Source organism: Peromyscus californicus, unplaced genomic scaffold (genome assembly GCF_007827085.1).
Source record: "Peromyscus californicus insignis strain IS unplaced genomic scaffold, ASM782708v3 Scaffold_9__1_contigs__length_137607984, whole genome shotgun sequence".
Taxonomy (NCBI): domain Eukaryota; kingdom Metazoa; phylum Chordata; class Mammalia; order Rodentia; family Cricetidae; genus Peromyscus; species Peromyscus californicus.
Window position 1 is genome coordinate 25398091 of NW_026294617.1, and position 21267 is coordinate 25419357.

At 35.3% G+C, this 21267-nt stretch overlaps 1 long non-coding RNA gene across 23 annotated transcripts in view; it reads right to left on the reverse strand.

The window, feature by feature from the left end:
• The window catches only part of LOC128106537 (uncharacterized), a 221710-nt gene that overhangs the window by 50144 nt on the left and 150299 nt on the right, over positions 1–21267 (reverse strand). For 20 of the 23 annotated variants that reach the window (XR_008216789.1, XR_008216788.1, XR_008216794.1 and 17 more), the window contains 2 exons: positions 839–951; positions 417–540 (listed from right to left, as the gene is read on the reverse strand). The exons of the other annotated variants lie outside the window; for them this stretch is intronic. This is a non-coding gene — a long non-coding RNA (uncharacterized LOC128106537). The remainder of the gene's footprint in view (positions 1–416; positions 541–838; positions 952–21267) is intronic. 23 annotated transcript variants of the gene reach the window in all.

Consider the following 21267-nt stretch of genomic DNA (forward strand, 5'->3'; position numbering starts at 1 on the left):
TTCCTCAAGATGCCACTATACCACTCTGGGCATATGCCCAAGCATTGCTCAATCATACCAAAAGGACACATGCTCAACTATGTTCTTAGCAGCATTATTTATAATAGCCAGAACCTAGAAACAACCTAGATGCCCCTCTACTGAAGAATGGATTAAGAAAACTTGGCACATATACACAATGGAGTATGACTCAGAAGTAAAAAAAAAAAAAAAATGACATCATAAAATTTGCAGAAGAATGGATGAAACTAGAGAATATAATCCTGAGTGAAGTAACCCAGACTCAGAAGGACAAACATGTTTGGTGATATATTGTGTTCCCCAATATATTGTGCATCCTAATAAACTTATCTGGTGTCAGAGGACAGAACAGTCGCTAGATAGACATAGAGGCAAGAAAATGGTGGCACACATACCTTTAATCCTAGCATTCTGAAGGCAGAGATCCATCCGGATAACCAAATGATAACCAGTCTACAACTCATAGCTCCAGAGAAGCTAGCTAACAAGGAGGACACAAAGAGGGACACATGGCTTGCCCTGGAAAGGAGAAATAGATGAGATCTCCATGAGTAAACTGGGGATGAGGGTGGGCAATGGAGGACAGGGGGTGGAGGGATGACAACATAAGAGAATGAGATGATTGAGCTGGAACAGGAATGGAGTGGGAGAGCAATGAAACAGATACCACGATAGAGGGAGATATCATGGGGATAGTGAGAATCTGGGTGCTAGGGAAGTTTTCAGGAATCCACAAGGATGACCCCAGCTTAGACTACTAGCAACAGTGGAGAGGGTGCCTGAATTGGCTTACCCCAGTGATCAGATCAGTGAATACCTTAGCTGTCATCATAGAGGCTTTCTCCAGTAACTGATGGAAGCATATGTAGATCCACAGCCAAACACCAGGCCAAGCTCCAGATGTCCAGTCGAAAAGAGAGAAGAGGGATTCTATGAGCAAAGGGCATCAAGATTATGATGGGGAAACCTACAGAGACAACCAAAACCAAACTAGTGGGGACTCATAAACGTCAGACCAACACCTGTGGAGCCTTCACAGGACTGGACTAGGCCCTCTGCATAAGTGAGACAGTTGTGTAGCTTGATCTGCTTAAGGGGCTTCCTGAAAGTAGAATCAGGATCCATCCCTGGTGCATGAGCTGGCTTTTTGGAGACTACTTCCTATGGTGGAACAACTTACACAGTCTTGAGGCAAGGGGAGTGGCTTGGACCTGCCTCTACTGAAATGTACCAGGCTCTGTTGACTCCCCATGGGAGACCTTACCTTCTTGTAGGAGTAAATGGGGCATGGGTTAGGCAGGGAAGGCTGGAGGGGCAGGAGAAAGGAATAAAAAAAATTTTAATAAAAAATTCCATTTGATATCTTGTATTAACTTTTTTTAGACTACTGAAGTTTTCATAATGTTTTGCACAAGTTTCCAGGTCAGTAAACAAAATAAAGAGTAATTATTTTTATTATTTTTAAATATACTTAGGGAACCTTAGGTGCATAGCCTTAAACTTTGTTCATATTATGTTTTTTAGAGGATTTGCATATGTGTAACCACAAGACTATTATGATTAGTAATATATATCATATGAATGAAGCAAATGGATAGTAAAACTAACTCACACACACACACACACACACACTCACACACACATACACACACACTCATACTCATGCACATACACTCTCACACACATAGAGAAACACTGATGATTCTTATAAATCATAATTTGGAGAAAAAAAGCAAGTCATAAATGATCTGAAATAACCTCCTGAACAATACATCATCTAGTTTTCAATGTATTTGTAGCAGAAATCTTACAAAACACTCTACTGCCTGTATGTGTTTTCCTGGAAAATATACCTGAGTCTGCAGACAAAAATCCTTTTCCTGGAAATAAGGCATATCAGACTATTATTGAATTGTATATTTAACATTTTTTCCTATATATATATAAAATCATGACTATTTCTGAAAATTATCCAGGCTGCCACCCAGTTTTTATATTCAAGTGGTCATCTTGCCTGAATGCCTGAGCCACCTGAGTACCTAGTATTTAAAGGCAAGAACTTCCATTCCCAACTCCATCCACCCTTTGAATCAACCAAGCACACTGATATTTCTCATATTCTGGAATATCACATTTATTCAATTTTTGACAAATACTGTTTTCATGTTTTGTTTCATTTAAATCTTCAATCTTGATTACAGTGGACATGCAAAGACCATTTTTCTCAAATTTAATGGATCATGTATTTATTAATGTCTCCCTATTCTACTTATATTTCTTTGTACATAACCTGTGTCAGCTGAAATGTTCAATGTCTATTCCAATGCATTAAAGGAACTATTTTATAGCAAGTAGTTGCTGAATAATACCCTAACATGTATCTCCATAATATGATTAGTTAAATACCATTCTGGCTAATTGATTCACTGTTGTACCATCCCTCTCCAGTCATGATTTAGAACCATAAAGACAGATGTCACTTTTTTTAATGTGTAAATATTAAAGAGCGTATTTTTAAGTCTTGCCTCCAAAATTGTAGGATTTGCAGAATTTTTTATTATAATTCTTCTTCACTTCTGTGAATTTCATACAATGAAACAAGATAATACATACTACCACATTTTCTCCTTCAACCTTCTATATATCCTTCAAAGTGCTCCCATTCAAAAAATCCATGTCCATTTTTGTTTTGTTTTGTTTTGTTTTACAATTCACTAAGTCCAGTTGATGCTGCATGCACATAGATGGTTATGAAACTACCCACTAGAGCATGAAAAACCCTACTGGAGGCCATGAATATATGAAATCCTTTTTATTAATTTTTATTTATTTTAGAATTTCACATATAAGTACTGAATTTACATCTTATCTACCTCGTCTTTGTTCCTCTAACTCCTGTGCAACACCACTCCCTTTAGAAATCTGGTTTTATGCCAATACCATGCAGTTTTTATGACTATATCTTTATAACACAATGTAATATTGGGGTGGTAATACCTCCAGCAGTTCCTTTCTTGTTCAGGATTATTTCAGTTATCCTGTTTTTTGTTTGTTTGTTTGTTGTTTCTTTTTCCATATGAAGCTGAGAGTTGTACTTTCAAGTTATGTAAAGAATTTTGTTGGAATTTTGATAGTGATTGCATTGACTGTAGATTTTTTTGATGTGTTTGTCATTTCTATATAGAAAAGCTACCAATTTTTTTGAGTTACCCTTGTATTCAGCCACTTTGCTGAAAGTGTTTATCAGCTATAGGAGTTCTCTAGTAGAATTTTTAGGATCACCTATGTATACTATCATATCATCTGCAAATAATTATACTTTGACTTCTTCCTTTCCACTTTGTATCCCTTTGAACTCCTTCAGTTGCCTTATTGTTCGAGCTAAAACCTCAATAACTATATTGAATAGATATGGAGAGAGTGGACAACCTTGTCTTGTTTCTGACTTAGTGGTATTGCTTTCAGTTTCTCTCCATTTAGTTAGATAATTGGCTATAATTTGCAGTAAATTGCCTTTATTATGTTTATATTTTTCTATTGTATTCCTAATCTATCCAGTACTTGTATCATGAAGGTATACTAGATTTTATCAAAGGCTTTTTTAAGAATCTAGTGAGATGACCATGTGTTTTTTTTTTCTTTTAGTCTATTTATATGGTGGATTACACTTACTGATTTTCATGTATTGAACCATCACTACATCTCTGGATGAAGCATATTTGATCATGGTTGATGTATTCTTAGATTTGGTTTACAAGTATTTTACTGAGTATCTTTGCATCTATATTCATAGGAATATTTGTCTGTAATACATTTTCTTAGTAAGTTTTTATGAGGTTTGAGTATCAGGATAACTGTGGCCTCATAAAATGAATAGACAATGTTTCTTCTGTTTCTATGTTGTGGAATAATTTGAGGAGTATTGGTGTTAACTTTTTTGGGGGGGGGGTTTCGAGACAGGGTTTCTCTGTGTAGCTTTGCACCTTTCCTGGAACTCGCTTTGGAGACCAGGCTGGCCTCGAACTCACAGAGATCCACCTGGCTCTGCCTCCCGAGTGCTGGGATTAAAGGCGTGCGCCACCACCGCCTGGCAGGTGTTAACTTTTCTTTGGAACTCTGGTAGGAATTTGCACTAAAACTGTCTGATCCTGGATATTTATATATTTATTTATTTATATCTTGTTAGGAGACTTAATGAATGCTATTTCACAACGGGTATTGGTATATTTAAATTGTTTATCTGATCCTGTAAATTGTTTGTCTGATCTTGATTTAACTTTGGTAAGTAGTATCTATCAAGAAATTTTTTTTTTCTTCTTTTAGATTTTTTTCCAGTTTGCTGCAGTACAGATTTTGAAAATATGCCCTTATTTTATTTATTGCCCAAATAAATAAAATATGCCCAATTTTATTTATTTTGAAAATTTTGCTATGTCTTTTAGTTATTTTGGATAAGGGTTTGTCTAACTTGTTGATTTTTTAAAGAATCACCTCTTTGTTTCATTGATTCCTTGTATTGTTCTCTTTGTAACTATTTTATTTGATTTCAGTCTTCAATTTGTTAATTTCTTGTTCCTCTTAGTTGTACTTTCTTCTTTTTTTTTTTTCTCTCCAGCTTTCAGGTGTATTGTTAGGTTGCTAGTATGAGGCCTCTCGGGTTTTTTATTTTATTTGAGGCAATTGGTTATGGTCATCATGGGAATACCTGTACAAAGTAAAACTACAGTGCTCCAGTCTATTTCTCTGGTAAAATGAAACAGTTTTTTGCTTATAACAATATAAAGCATATTACAGGTATACCACATAATCCTACAGACCAAGCAGTCATAGAAAGATGAAATCGAACTCTGAAGGATATACCAAATAAAGAGAAAGTGATAACAAAAACCCCCAGAAGTAGATTATATAATGCTCTATTAACTTTGAATTTTTCAATGCTAATGAGAAATAAACAACAGCTGTCGAGAGACACTGGATAATAGAAAAAAAAACTACAGAATTAAATCAGTCTATATACTTTAAGGATGTACTGACCTCAGAATGGAAACCAGGATATGTGTTACCTTGGGAACAATGTTTTGCTTTTGTTACTATGGGAGAGAAAATGCTATGGATACCATCAAAATTGATAAAAGTTCAATTTGAACAGGAGAGACCTCTTAATTAAAAGAGGTAATAATTCATCACCAGCATGACCATTCAATTCAAACTAACTTATACCACTAACAAATGCTTTTCATTTAATCAGATATAACTTGCCAAAAGGGAATCTCCCCAAAGTTAGAGTTGGGGAAGGGTTTTTGATTTTGTCTTTCAGGAGAATAAAGGCTAAGGAATCTGAAGAACACTGAACAAATGCAGCATCTGAAGAAAAGGGACAAATCATCCACAAAAGAATGTACCAAGAAAAAGAATAAACTGGCCTATTGGTATATCACATACCTAAAAGGATAAAATTTCATAAGTCTTCCTAAATGTTTGTTTCTGCTGTTCTATACAGACACATAACACAAATGGTCTTTATGTAGTCCCAGTTCAATTAAGAATTAAAGCTGGCTTTGGAGTTGGTTCATGGCTCTCTCCTTTTCTAAACCCAAGCATGCTTGTTAAAAGAAAATGCAAAATATCTGTATCATGTCAGAAGAGCCACATGATATGGGAAAGAAGAAAACCAAAATTAAAGGACTATTCTATTGCCACTAATCTCATAATTCTTTGGTTTTATTTTGACTCTTTAAAACTTTTCTTAAGGTATGAATTTTATATCAAAGTTTATAAGATATATGTATATATATATTAAACTTTTGTCATGATATTAATGGTCATATAGAGTACTAACTAATTCTAGAAATAAAGGCTTCATCTAGCTTCCTGTATATGATTTCGTGTTTGAGTTTCTATCATTTTTTTGCAGGGAATGATGACCATGCCTAACAGCAAATTTGAAGTCTCTAAAAAGATGATAGGGCCCCAAAACAATGATTCCATCAGGATGATGATAATACCCCTAAGCTTACAAACACCACCGAAAGATCAGCTTTGGACTACAAACTACTCAGGACAATTTTGAGATGGCTAGCTGAGATGATACAGCCTCATAGACTACTAGAGCAAGGACTTGAGACAAGTCCTGCACTTTTCCATTATGTGAGACTGGACAAATAATACAGCTAACTCTTTCAAGACTTGACATTTAACCCAAAATTTTTTTCTTTTTAAGATCCCCTAAAGATGCCTTCATCCCCAGACAGCAGGAAGTAATTTTAAGAACAGGATGCCCACATTCCCAAGAGGTGAGGTAGGTGGTTTTTTGGTCTTTCAATGGGTTATAGATAATTGTCATTGTTTAGGATAGTTGGTTACAAGTTGTTTTTGATAATGGTCAGGAAAAAAGCTAAACAAGGAGATTAGACTCAGGGTTTTTGTTTGAAAAAAAGGAAAAAAGGAGGCTATATATAAGAGATAGATTATTTAATCTACTTTGAAAAAAGAGAGCTAGAAATAATGGCATAAAGGGATATATTATTGAACCTACTCTGAAAAAAAAATGAATAGAAATAATGGGATAAAAGGATAGATTATGAATCTACTCTGAAAAGAAAAAAGGGGAAGTTATAGATAGGCTAAGATAAAAAGGTAGATTATTGAATCTACTTTGAAATGGCAATGACTAGTTTTAAATATTTTACATTGGATTAGATTTTTGTATATTGTACATAAATCATGTATATTGATACAAATTTGAGATTGATTTTGTTAGAAAATATTGTATATATATTTCTAATCTTGTTCAAGGTATTGTACCTATACAGTTCATTTATTTAACAATGTAATACACTTTTCTAATCCTTGAAAGTTATTACCAACTAATTAGGAAATAAAGAAATGGAAGTTAGTAACTCATAATTACAATCGAACTTGTAGTCATATTAGGTATGCTTTCAAGGTCAAGCAGAGATATATTTTAGGTATACAGGTCATCTTCAAACACTTCAGAGATCTACAGAATATGGCATTTAAGATGTTTTAATAACACAGATTTCTTTCTTCCTTCCATTCTTTCTTCCTTCCTTCCTTCCTTCCTTCCTTCCTTCCTTCCTTCCTTTCTTTCTTTCTTTCTTTCTTTCCTTTCTTTCTTTCTTTCTTTCTTTCTTTCTTTCTTTCTTTCTTTCTTTCTTTCTTTCTTTCTTTCTTTCTTTTAATGACAATGAGACATGTCTGCTCCTGGCAGCACCAATATACTTCAGAGAAGATGATGGGCATTGAAGAGACTCCTTATCGAGCTTACTTTGTGGTGAATGTTCGCCACTGGGCAATGACATTCCTTTGCTTCGACTACTGACAGTATGCTGTCCAAAATGGACAAGTAGGACACCAAAGAAAGGATTGCCGAGCCTTGTCAAGACAAAGTAGGAAAGCTCTTCAGAAAATCCTGCTCCACAGAAAAGTCTGCCAGATATGCTAGGCCTGTAGGGCAGAGATGGATGCCCCAACTTTCCAGAGAAACCTAGGGTGACTGTCCAGGCAGCCAGATGTTTCTGTCATTCCTCATATATTTTGGAAGTCGCTTGTTTGCATTTCCTGTTTAACTAGGTAATATCATTTCCTTCTCGGGTCTCTGAGGGAGTTGAAGATTAAATAGTTATATTTATAGTTTTCCTTGTTAACAAATTCAGAACAGAAACTCACTATAGAGGTATAAAGTGTATAAGTTTGAAAGACATCAAAAGATAGTTTTTGGTTGGTAATACAAGTTAGGATAGAAAGTGAATTAGGTACATTTTGGACTCAGAAAAATAGGATAAATAATGGAACTTTTTCTCTGAATTTGTCAAATGCAAATGGACTAGACATTGTTGATGTATTTCTTGCCTGTATATATTCTATATAGTTATTGTACTTATTGTCTGCAGTTTTTCTTATACTAGTTATACTTTTTATTTCAGACAGAAAAGGGGAAATGTGGTGATATTTTATTTGTGCTCTAACAAATAAAGCTTGTTTGGGGATCAGAGGAAAAAGCCAGCCACTATATTAATTCTAGCATTAGGGAGGCAGAGATTCATTTGGATTTCTGTAAGTTTAAGACCACCCTGGGAACAGAGCCAGGCATTGTAGCACATGCCTTTAATCCCAGCATAGTAAACTGTAGAGGTCTGGAGGTCTGTACAGACAGATAGGAAGTGATAGAGCTGGGCGGAAAGAGAAAGTGATGTAGCTGGGCCAAGAGTGGAAGTAAGATAGCAAGGTACAGAAAGATTCTAGTGATAAGAACTGGGTGCCTGGCTTGTTCTATTCCTCTGATCTTTCAGTTTTTACCCTACATCTGGCTCTGGGTTTTGTTTTGTTTTTTGTTTGTTTCTTATTAATAAGGCTGTTCAGCAATTAGTGTTAAGTAGTTCTATGACCTTTTTTTAGAATCACTTTCATTGTGTCCCATATGTTTAGGTATGCTGTATATTCATTTTCATTGAACTCTAGAAAGTCTTTAATTTCTTTATTTCTGTCTTGACACATTTTTTGTTGAGTAGAGAGTTGTTCAGTTTCTATTAGTTTCTTAGCTTTCAGTTGTTTCTGTTGTTTTTGAAATCCAGTTTTAATACATGTTAGTCTGATAGGATGCAGGGGGTTATTTCAATTTTCTTGTATCTGTTGAGACATGCTTTGTGTCTGAGTGTGTGTTCAATTTTGGAGAAAGTTGTGTGAAGCGTTGAGGAGAAGGTTGCTGTGGGATGGTCTGTATGTCAAATGTGTTGCTGATTGGTCAATGAATAAATCACTGATTGGTCAGTGGCCAGGCAGGAAGTATAGGCGGGACTAACAGAGAGGAGAATTGAGAGAACAGGAAGCTGGGTGAGAGAGACACTGCCAGCCGCCATGATGAGAAACAACATGTAAAGATGCCGGTAAGCCATGAGCCATGTGGCAAGGTATAGATTAATGGAAATGGATTAATTTAAGCTGTAAGAACAGTTAGCAAGAAGCCTGCCACGGCCATACAGTTTGTAACCAATATAAGTCTCTGTGTTTACTTGGTCGGGTCTGAGCGGTTGTGGGACTGTCGGGTGACAGAGATTTATCCTGACTGTGGGCCAGGCAGGAAAACTCTAGCTACAGAAGGTATATTTTCTTGTGTGTTTTGGAGGAATGTTTGGTAAATATCTGTTAGGTTAATTTGGTTAATAGCTTCAGTTAGCTCCAGCATTTCTCTGTTTAGTTTATGTCTGGAAGACCTGTCCATTGGCGAGAGTGGGATATTGAAGTCTCCCAGTATTAGTGTGTGAGAGTCAATACGTGATTTAAGGTATAGTAGTGTTTCTTTTACAATGGTGGGTGCCCTTTGAGGGGCATAGATGTTAAGAATTGAAATTTCATCTTGGTGAATTTTTCCTTTGATGAATATATAGTGTCCATCCCCATCTCTTTTGACTAATTTTGAATTGAAGTCTATTTTGTTAGATATTAGAATGGATACACTAATTTGCTTCTTGGGTTCATTTGCTCAGAATATCATTTTCCAAACTTTTACCCTGAAGTATTATCTATCTTTGATGTTGAGCTGTGTTTCTTGCAGCAAAATAATGGATCATGTTACATTCATTCAGTTAATTTGTGACTTTTCATTGGATAACTAAAGACATTGCTATAATTTTCATGTGCAGAGCTAATCTCCATGCTTTGGATTTGTCCTATTGCACCTTCTGTGGGGCTGGATTTGTAGATAGATGCTGTTTAAATTTGACTTTATCATGGAATCTTATTTTGTTTATTTATGGTGATTTAAAATTTTTCTTGGTATAATATTCTGGGATGGCATCTGTGGTCTCTTTGAGTCTGCAGCATATCTATTCAAGCCCTTCTGCTTTTATAGTCTCCATTGACAAGTCAGGTTGAATTATATTAGGCCTGCCTTTTTGGTCTTTTTCCTTTGCAGCTTTTAATATTGTTTCTTTGTTCTATGTGTTTAGTATTTTGATTATTGTGGTAAGGGGTCTTCTATTCTGGTCTCTACTTGGTGTTCTGTAAGCTTCTTGTGCCTCCATAGGCATGCCCTTCTTTAGCTTAGAAGCAAGGTGAAGTGGGTAAGTCCCATCCAGGCCAAGGTGTGCCATGAAGCAAACATGCCACGTAAAATAGAGTTAGTGCAAAAGGGATTGAGGAAGTAGGAAGGGAAAGAGCAAGAGTAAACTGAGATGTCTGAATGAGGAGATGAGAAAGGCGGGCAGACAGACACAGAGTGAGAACAGGGAAAAGGCAAGAGGTGAGAAAGACAGCAAGAGAGGTAACAGAGGAGCAACAGGCAAGAGAGCTAGCCGAGTCTGGAGAGCACTTTTAAGGGGTGTGCATGTCGCATAGCCTAGAGGGGAAAGGCACCTGGCAGAAGCTGATGGTGTGACTGCTTCAGCAGCAGAGGTTTGCTCTTTTCACAGTATCCCATATTACCTGATATTTTGTGTCAGAAAATTTTGAGATTTAATATTTTCTTTGACCCATTTATACATTTCTTCTATTTTATCTTCAATGTCTGACATTCTTTCTTCCAGCTCTTGTATTTTGTTGATGATTCTTGCCTCTGTGCATTCCTAATTTTTTTATCTCCAGGATTCTCTCAATTTGTATTTTCTTTATTGTTTCTATTTTCATTTTTAGGTCTTGAACAATTTTCTTTTGTCTTTCAATTGTTTGTTCTTTCTTGGCTTTAAGTGATTATTTTACTTTCTCCAATTGTTTCTTTGTGTTTAATTTGCCTTTTTGAGCAATGTATCACTTCGTCTTTTAGAGTCACTATCATCTTCACATAGTTGGTTTTAAGGTACTTTTCTTGTGCTACAGCTATGTTGGAATATTCAAAACCTGCTGTGGTATGATAGCTGTGTTCTAATGCTGACATTTACTTTGGCTTTTGTTGATTGTATTCTTACCTAGGCATCTGACTTTGGGGCGATTATGGGTCTAGGTGATGATTCCTGGGTTTGTCTTAGTTAGGCAGAAGCTTTGTTCCTTGTTTTCTGTTTCCTCTCTGGATTTTCAGAGAGCGTGTTGTCTGAGTGCTGACTGTTTTACTGGCCTGCTTTGCTGGTATATTTACAGGGAATGCGTGCTGGTGGCTGAGGGAAGGGGAAGTCAAGGGAAGATGGTCTGAGGGATCCACCAGAAGCATGGACTGGGTAGGGGAAGCTGCCCGTGGTGTTTTATTGTAGCACCAGGTACATCCCTGATAATAGATAGAATTGGAAAAGACCCTGAGCAACCTACTTGGTCTTCTGGCATGTGTTGCCTATGGTTGAGCAAGAAGTGTCTGCACCATTTGTGGCTGTATAACATTTGAATTACTTAGATTTACTTGTATCTCTAGTATTTGGTGAAATTTATCAATAGTTGGTGAAGATATCTGGTTGTGAATTTCTGTCTTTGTGGAATTATTTTAAAAGACTGTTTTATTGTTATAATGCTTTAAGTCCTATAATTTATTATTCAGTTATGTTTTTAAACTTAAAGATATTTGTCTGGTTTATATGATTTGTCAGAGTTGCTTGGATCTTTTTTTTTCATTTGCTTATATCTACAACTTTAGCATTCTCAATTTTATTTTCAATAATGTTTGGAATTTTAATGTAATTTCTGTCTTCTGCTTGCCTTTATATGTTTGTTTTGCTCCTCTCTTAAATCTTACTTCCACTTGATATTTTAGAAGCGATGGAGAGAGAAAAAGACAGAGAGACAGAGAGAGACACAAACAGATTATTCTTTTGTCATTTTTAGTAAGTAGTGTGGGCATTTTGCCATATATACTTAGTGTTTCAAATTCTAAAATTAGTTGAATACACTCACTATCTTCCTAGATACTCATTTATTGAAGCGTAGAAATATTTAAAACCTCACAATGTTCAAAAGTACATATTATTAAAGTTGCATATTTTAATATCTGATGTCTGTATTTAAAATAGTTTCATTTTCTTTTGTTGCTTCAAACCTATAAGGTTATATGTTCTATCTTCTAAGATCTTCAAACCCTGATGTTATAGGAATAGAAGGGAGGGTGAGATGTTATATGATGTACCAATAATTAAAACGTTTAATCACTTTGTTTGCCTATTTTGGTTTTCTGCTGTTTCACATATTTCTGACTCTTTTGCTTTTTTATGCTTGAAGGCTTTTTGTTTTTATTCTGTTAAGAATCTGTATCTAATATAAGAGTAATGTTAGCTTACTCTCAATTATTTGCTTGTAAACACTTTTCTGATCAGTAACAGCGTGGAAGCCCAGGTTGTAATATGTGCAACTCTACTTAAGGTTATACGACTTTAGATTTGCTTAGCTAACAGGTGAGTTTATGGTTCACTTTCCTGATGTGAAATTGTGCTCACGAGTTTATTTCTGGCTCACTGTTAGAGTGACAAATAAAACTTTATGTACCAACTTTCTAGGGAAAGATTCTCCTTATATACTCTACAGTTTGGATGAGTGAGGGCTGTTGTTTCTGTCTTTATGCCCCATGAGGCTGAGTAAACAAAACTAGACACTTAACAAATGCTCTCTGGGTAAAAGTGCCTCCAGGAATACTTTTACCTTCTGGGATCCCTGCCAGTACTCCATTCCAGATGATGGGGAAGGGAATAAAAGAGCAGCACTTAGGAACTTTCCCTGGTTTCAACCCCCCTTTACACTATTGAGTGACTAAAATTCTCAACTGTTTCTTCCATGTTTGATAGTTTCTTTAATTGACTAATAAAAAAAAAAAACCAGTAGTTCTGTGCACTCTCTCCAACTCAGGTGCATTTCTGGAAAACCTACACTAGGAAGAGCGTATCTGAATAACCGACAGAAAAGTGAAACCTGAAGATCCCACAGGGCATCTTTGGGAGGTGGTAGCAGGGACTCTGGAGAGATCTCCAATGGAGCTAGCAAACACTTGGTAATAGTCTGAAACTGCCAAGATGTTCTTTACAAGTACTTCTTCAGAAGTGGTAGCAGAGACCATTGACACCTTGTTGCCCGTGGGACTTTTGAAGTACTTGTAGAGGAAATACATTTTGCTAGATGCAAGCTAGATGATTGTTTTAACACACATCTAATTTCTAAGGGAGAGCATTGATCTCTCTTGCTAGTAATTTTCCAGCTCAGCATCTGGTAGACTCCCACAGAGATGTAAGATAACACTTTGCCATAAGATAGGAACCAATTCCCTAGCCACTGCTTAGAGTCATGTTCCCATGAGTGGGAACAATAAGAGCCAGAGGTCTCTGCACAAAACTACTCATAAAAGCTGTTAAACATTCTGAGAATAAAGATGTTTTACATGTGTTTAAGTAAAAGTGCTCCAAGGCATAAAAATAAATAACAACAAACCCTACCGAGGTATATCTACTTAAGGACTAAACTAGAAGTACTTGCATGCTTCCTGAGAATTTGAACAATTTTGCATGTCCTAATCAGATGCAGAGATACCTAGACTAATTATAAATGTTTTGATCTGAGCACCTTTTCAAGATTTTAGAAAGATATCTATATGTCATTTTGTTTGGGGCTGTTCTACATTTGGTGACAGCAACAATGAAATCCCAAGGATGTATCAACAGCACAAATATTTGTTTTCTAATATTTCAGTGTTGCTCATAGCAGGTACAGAATTCTACGAATTATAAACAATACCCAATGATGAGATGAAAGATCATCAAGGGATGGAGTTGGAAGACATGATTGAAGTCTGAAGAGCAAATTAAATTCCAGAGATTTCAGTTAACATGAAAGTGAATTATTTCTCTTCTGTACGTATCTGCCACACCTCTCCCTAACTAAAGCCCTTCAGTGTCTCACTCAACCAATCAAATCTTGTACCTTGCTTTTCCTCTTTTTATTGCTCCCCCACCCCAACTCCAGAAATGGTCCCCTTTGGGTATCACATTTATGTGGCTACTCCAGGATATGCACTCACATCTGAAGATTCAGAAAATGGAGCCTCCAATTATAGAGAACATGTGGCAATCACATGCCATGATATCCACAGGTAAATATAGTTCTCATTTTCATCAAGGAAACTTCTCTTTGTAAATAATGGAGACCATTACAGAAACCCAAAACCAATGAAAATGCAGAAATGTGGAACCCAATTCCAATGGATACATCTACAAAGCAACTCTAGCACCTAAGATTCAGAGACTATTCTGGAAGAGAAGGCCAAAAGATTGTTGTAAAAGGAGAGTTATTAAGGAGTTTGCTTTGAAACTGTTTCTACCATTAATTTCTGAAGCTACACCCATAAAATGTACACATGACTGTTTAACCATGAGCTTAGCAAAGATCCAACAATAGAAATGTAAAAATGGATGGAGGAAAGCCTGTGCATCACCAATCCTATACAAAGAACTATAGACAAATAAAGAATACTGAAAACAAGATAACCTCCTTCAGGGGAAGGACACTCTGGAGATGATACTTAGTACCAAATAGTCAGCTCTGAAAACATACAAATTACACATAAACAACATTACACAGGCTAATCATACTGTATTTATGTATGGAGAAGTATATATGTAGGTACATATACTTATATACATGTAACAAAAATTGATGGAAAGACAGGCCATGATTTTGAAAGAGAGTGAGGACCATTGAAAGATTTGAGAGGAAGAAATGGAGAGGGAATTATAATTTCAAAAAAAAAATAAAGGAAAGAATAAAAAACACACACAAAGCAAAATATATAACTAAATGTCACACATTATGATTATTCTAAACACATGTTCCTATAGAAAACAAAGTTTGATCCAGAGTTTGCATCTCCTTTTTTATTTTCTAATGATTCATTTATTTTATTTTTTTGTGAATGAATGTCTATGCCACATGTATGCATGTGGACAATGTGCAGTGTCTACTGCCAATAGAGGTCAGAAGATGGCATCCCATCCCCTGAAACTGGAGTCCTGGTGGTTTGAATGATAATGGCTCCCCTAGGCTCATATATTTGAATGCTCAACCACCAGTTGGTGGAAATGTTTGGTTAAGATTAGGTGTGGCCTAGTTGGAATAGATGCGGCCATTTTGCAGGAAGAGTGTCACTGGGAGGGTGGGCTTTCAAGTTTCAAAGAGACACAAGGTCCAGTGTCTCTCTCTTTCTCAGCCTGCAACTTGCTGCTCAGAAGTGAGCTCTCAGCTACAACACCTGTTTGCCTGCTACCATACTCTCATAATGATAATCATGGACCAACCCTCTGAAACTCCAAGCGAGCCCCCAATTAAATGTTGTATTCTATATGCTGTCTTGGTCATGGTGTCTCAATACAGTAACAGAACAGTAATTAAACAGGAGTTCTGGATAGTCATAAGCCATCACTGGCTGGTAAGAATTGAACCTAGGTCCTCCTCAAGAGCAAGTACTCTTAACCCATGATCCATCTCTTCTTCCTGTTTATCCTTGCTTAATAAACTATTTGTTTTTAAATTTGCAGAGAAACATCCATACTTCCTGTTTTGTCTGACAAATAACCCTTCTTTTCCTATCTGAATCTCCAGAGTAAGTTCATATTGATGTCTTCATGTGGGGAACAGTGATGGTCTCTAAGTATTTTAATATCAATGTATAGTTAATTTGTCTAAGCTGACCTCTTCAGAGATCCTCAAATTAATGTACATGTAAGCAATTGAACAATAAATATAATTATATCGTGCTGTCACCACTCATATAAAGTTTTACTAATAAATGCTTAGTTTATTCATTCACTTATACATACATATTGAGTACCTATAAAAGCCCAGGCATGTTGTAAGTTCTGTCTGGGTTACTGTGTGTTGACCTGGTGCTTTATAGAATACAAAATAGTGCCTAAATTGCAAGGAAATTTGAATATTTAAATGAAAATATTTATAAACTGTAAATGGAAGGTTGAGAATGATTTAGGTATATTTGGAAATTATTTCAATTTTAAGATAAGAAATACAAAAAGACAAAAACACTTGTGTTTCAGTAAAAGCTTTACATATAATATATATAAAGATATATATTTTATATGATACATATATATACATGTATATATTCAGAAACAAAATGAGAAATACATACATAAAACTTTCTAAGTGTAGGTCTATTATATTCCTTAGAACACACAGGTCTAAAACAAGAAAACTTAATAGGTATATAAAACATTTCAGCAATAGATTTCACTCATCATCATCCAAGGCAGTTTCTTTATGGAAATCCACTGGCCAGTACAACCAGGAAATCAGATAGTTGATTTTCACTCCTCTTCCTATCTTCCAATTCCAATTTCCCAATCTTATCCCCAGCTTGGTAGCAGACCATGTGCTCAGGGCCTCTTTTTCCTCTGTGCCCCATCCCAAAGGGATTCAACAGAGGTTCTTCTATTCCTTTCTTTCATTTCCCCAAACTTTTGCCTCATCTGCCGGCGCTGGAGCCAACACCGAAGACACACTCTCTGGAAAACAGCTGGCTACCTGACCAGGGAATCAGATACTGATGGCAGATCCAGCTTTCCTCTCTCAGTACTCCCACCCTTTTTGCCTATCCCCATTTCTTCCTCTTAGCTTCCAAATATTTAGAAACAAATTCACTCCAGCATGGGCAGTGGTCACATCTGGCAGGAACTTAGAAGCACACAACCAGGCAACTCACAACCATCACAAGTTCCCAATATCCACAGAGGACAACAAATACTAAGGAAAAGAAAATTCAACCAACAAAGACAATACTAGCTATCAATATGCAGAATCGTAATCATCCTAAAGCTAGGTGTATAGAAACAAGTACAAAAACACAATCAAAACAGTCAGTGCAATATGTCTCCACTACAGCCAAGCAACCATACTACAGTAGGCCCTGAGAAATGCAGTATAGCTGAAGCACATGACAAGGACTTCAAAATAGCTATTAGCAATATAAGGACTTTTAAAAGGATATGAAAAATCCATTAATGCAATCTATGAAAACAAAGATAGTGGAATGAAATGAAGAAGACTGTGAAAACGTGAAAGTTGGAAATAAAATCAATAAAGAAAACCTAAACTAAGGTAGAACTGGAAATGAAAAATTTAGGAACTCAAACAGGAACCTCAAAATAGATATTTTTCTTGTTTTAGACCTACGTGTTCCAAGGATTATTAGAGACAAGATAGAAGAAATGGATATCTCAAAAAAGGAAACTGTTAAATCTAAACATAACTAGGCACAAAACATCCAGGAAATCTGGCACACTGTGAAAAGACCAAAAATGAGAATAATACGAATAAAACAAGGAGAAGAAACCCAGGTCAAAAGGCATGAAAAATATCTTCAACAAAATCAAAGGAGAAAAATTCCAAGAAGGAGATGCCTGTCAAAATACAGGAAATATACAGAACATCAAATAGGCTGGATGAAGAAAGAAGGTCCCACTCAGCACATAGTAATCAAAATGCTAAACATACAGAACAAAGAAAGAATAATAAAAGCTGCAAGGGAAAAAAACTGGGTAGCATATAAAAGCAGACCTATCAAAATAACACTAGACTTCTTAATGAAGACCCTAAAAGGCAGAAGACCTATACATATGTTCTGTTTTACAGACTCTAAGAGACCACAGACACCTACCCAGACAACTATAATCATCAAACCTTTCAATCATTATAGATGAAGAAAACATGACATTCCATGATAAAAAAAACAAATTTAAAGACTATCCATCTATGAAACCAACCTGCAGAAGGTCATAGGATAACCCCAACCTAAACATGTTAATCATGCCCAAGAAAACATAAGGAATCCTAGAACAACAATTGAAAAGAGAGGAAACACGCACACACACACACACACACACACACACACACACACACACACACACGCACAATAATAAGAGGCAACAATCATTACTCATTGCTATCTCTCAACATTTATAGTCTCAAGTCCCCAATAGGATGACACAGACTAACATAATGGTTGCAAAAACAGGATCCAACCTTCTGCTGCTTCCAAGAAACACACCTTAACATGAATATATCACCTCAGGGCAAAATGATTTAAAAAAAAAAGATATTCCAATCAAATAGACACAAGAAACAAGTGAATGTAACAAATTTTATATTTGACAAAATAGACTATAAACCAAAACTAATCCTAAAAGATAAGGAAGTACACTAAACTCATCAAAGAAAAAATCCAAGAAGATATTGAAATTCAATGCATCTATTCAATGAACACAGGGGCACCCATGTTTGTAAAATAAGCATTAATATAGCTACATCACATTTTGGATCCTAACATGAGGATTGTGAGAGACTTCAATATCCAACGCTTGCCAAATGACAGGTTATCCAGACAAAAAACAGATATGCAGGAGCTAATTGTATACATAAACCAAATAGACCAAACTTATATTTATAAAACATTTCACCCAAACACCAAAAAAGAATATACCTCCTTCTCAACATCACATGGAACTTTCTCCAGAATTTACCACATATTTGAACATAAGGAAGTCACAACCAATAAAAGAAATGTGAAGTAACACCCTCCATCCTATATGACCTCCATGGATTAAAGCTGTATATGAACAACAAAGAAACAACAGAAAGCTTACAAACTGATATGAAATGAAAAATGAGTCAAGACAAAAATTTAAAAAGACATTAAATATTTTAAAAAGTTGAATGAAAAATGAAGACACAATATTTCCAAGCTTATGGGAGGCAATGAAAGCGGTTCTAGAGGGAAATTTCATAACATTAAGTGCCTACATAAAGAAAGAAAAATTGAAGAAATTTCATATTAGTAACTTAAGTATACATCTAAAATCTCTAGAATAAAAAGAAGAAATCACACCCAAAATAAGTAGATGGCAAGAAATAATTAAACTCAGGGCTGTTTTCAATAAATTAAAAACAAACAAAAAAACAAAAGTCAATACAAAAAATCAATGAAACAAAATCTTGGTTCTTTGAGAAATTACTAAGGTTGACAATTAAAAATTGGCTTATTTAACCAAAGGCAGAGAAAGAAAATTCAAATTAACAAAATTAGAGGTGACAAAGGGAATGTAACAACATACTTGAAAGAAATTCAGAAAAATCATAAGGAAATACTTTAAAAACTTATGTTCCAGCAAATTAGAAAATATAACAAAATGAGTAATATTCTTGATATATACCACTTGAAAAAGTGAAATCAAGATCAGATAAGCAAAATTTAAACATACCTATAACACATAGTGAAATAGAAGCAGCAATTAAATGTCTCCTCCCCCCCCCCCCAAAAAAAAAATCTCTCAGGAACAGATGGTTCCAATGAAGAATTCTACCAGACTTTCAAAGAAAAATTAACAATATTCCTCAAAATAGTTAGAAAAATAGAAACAGAAGGAACTTTGGCCAATTATTTAGGATGCCACAGTTAGCCTAAAACCCACACTACATGATGCCACAAGAAAGAGAATTGCAGACCTATCTCCCTTATGAACATAGATGTAAAAATTCTTAATAAAATTATTTCCAACCAAATTTTAAAATGCATCAAAAATAGCATCCACCATGATCTCTTAGGCTGCATCACAGAGGTGTAGGAATAGTTCAACTTACATAAATAGATAAATGTAATATATCATGTAAACAAACAGAAAGACAAAAAAATATATATGATTATCTCAATAGATGCATAAAAAGCCTTTGACAAAATTCAACATCTCTTCATGAAAAAAGCACTGGATAAATTGGGATACAAGGGACATACCTAAACATAATCAAAGCAATACACAGCAAACTAATAACCAACATCAAATTAAATGGAGAGAAACTCAGAGCAATTCCACTAAAATCAGGGAAAAGACAAGACTGTCTATTCTCTACATAACTACTCAAAAATCTAACCAGAGCAATAAGACAACTAAAGGAGATCAAGGAGATACAAATAGTAAGGAAAGAAGTTGAAATATGTTTGTTTGCAAATTTTATATGTTTCCATACTTTATAGTGTATATAAGTTACCCTAAAATTTCCACCATGGAAATCCTACAGCTGATAAATATTTTCAGCAAAGCAGCGGGATACAAAATTAATACACTGATGTCAGTAGTCTTCCTGGACACAAATGACAGAAAAACTGAGAAAGAAATTAGGGAAACAATACCTTTCACAATGACCTCAAATCCTGTAAAATATCTTGGGCTAACTCTAGCCAAGCAAGTTAAAGATTTGTATGATAAAAACTTTAAGACAGTGAAGAAAGAAATTGAAGATTTCTTAGATTTCACAGATTGATAGAATTAATATAGTCCAAAATGACCATCCTTCCAAAAGCAATCTACATATTCAATGCAATCCCAATAAAATTCCAACAAATTTATTCACAGAACATGAAAGGACAATTTTCGACTTCATATGGAAACACATACACACACTCACTCACACACACACACACACACACACACAAACACACAAACACACACACACACAATAGCTTAACTAATCCTAAATAATAAAAGAACTGCTAGAATAATCACAGAGTTATAGTTTTTTTTTTAAAAAAAAAACATGATATTGGCATAAAGACAGACACCATGATGAATGGAATTGAATTGAATATTAAGACATAATTCCACACACTCATGGACACCTGATTTTTAATAAAGAATCCAGAAATACACAATAGAAAAAGACAACATCTTAAACATATGGTACTGTTCAAACTGAATGGCTGCATGTCGAAAAATGTAAATAGTTTCATATTCCTACCACGCTGCATATCATTCAACTCCAAGACTTCAACATAAGACTAGATATCTTGAATAGATAAAAGAGAAAGGGAACAAGAGACTTGAACTAAGAACAATTAATAAATGGGACCTCATGAAGCTTAAAACCTCCTGCAAGGCAAAGGATAACTTCATTCAGACAAAGCAGCAGGCTACAGAATGGTGAAAGACTTTAACCAACTACATAACTGATAGAAGGCAAATATCTAAAATATATAAAGAACTAAACAAATATGGGCATCAAGTAAAAAACCCATTTAAAAATGAGGTACAGAGCATTTTCAAAAGATGAAACACAAACAGCGTAGAAGCACATAGTCCTCAGGAAAATGCACATCAAAACTACTTTGAGATTTCATCTTACACCTGTCAGAATAGCCAAGATCAATAAAACAAATGACAACTCATGCTGGCAAGGATGTGGAGTAAGCAGAATGCATATCTATTGCTGGTAGGAGTGCAAACTAACGCAGTCACTATGGAAATCATAGTGGAGGTTCCTCAGTTAGCT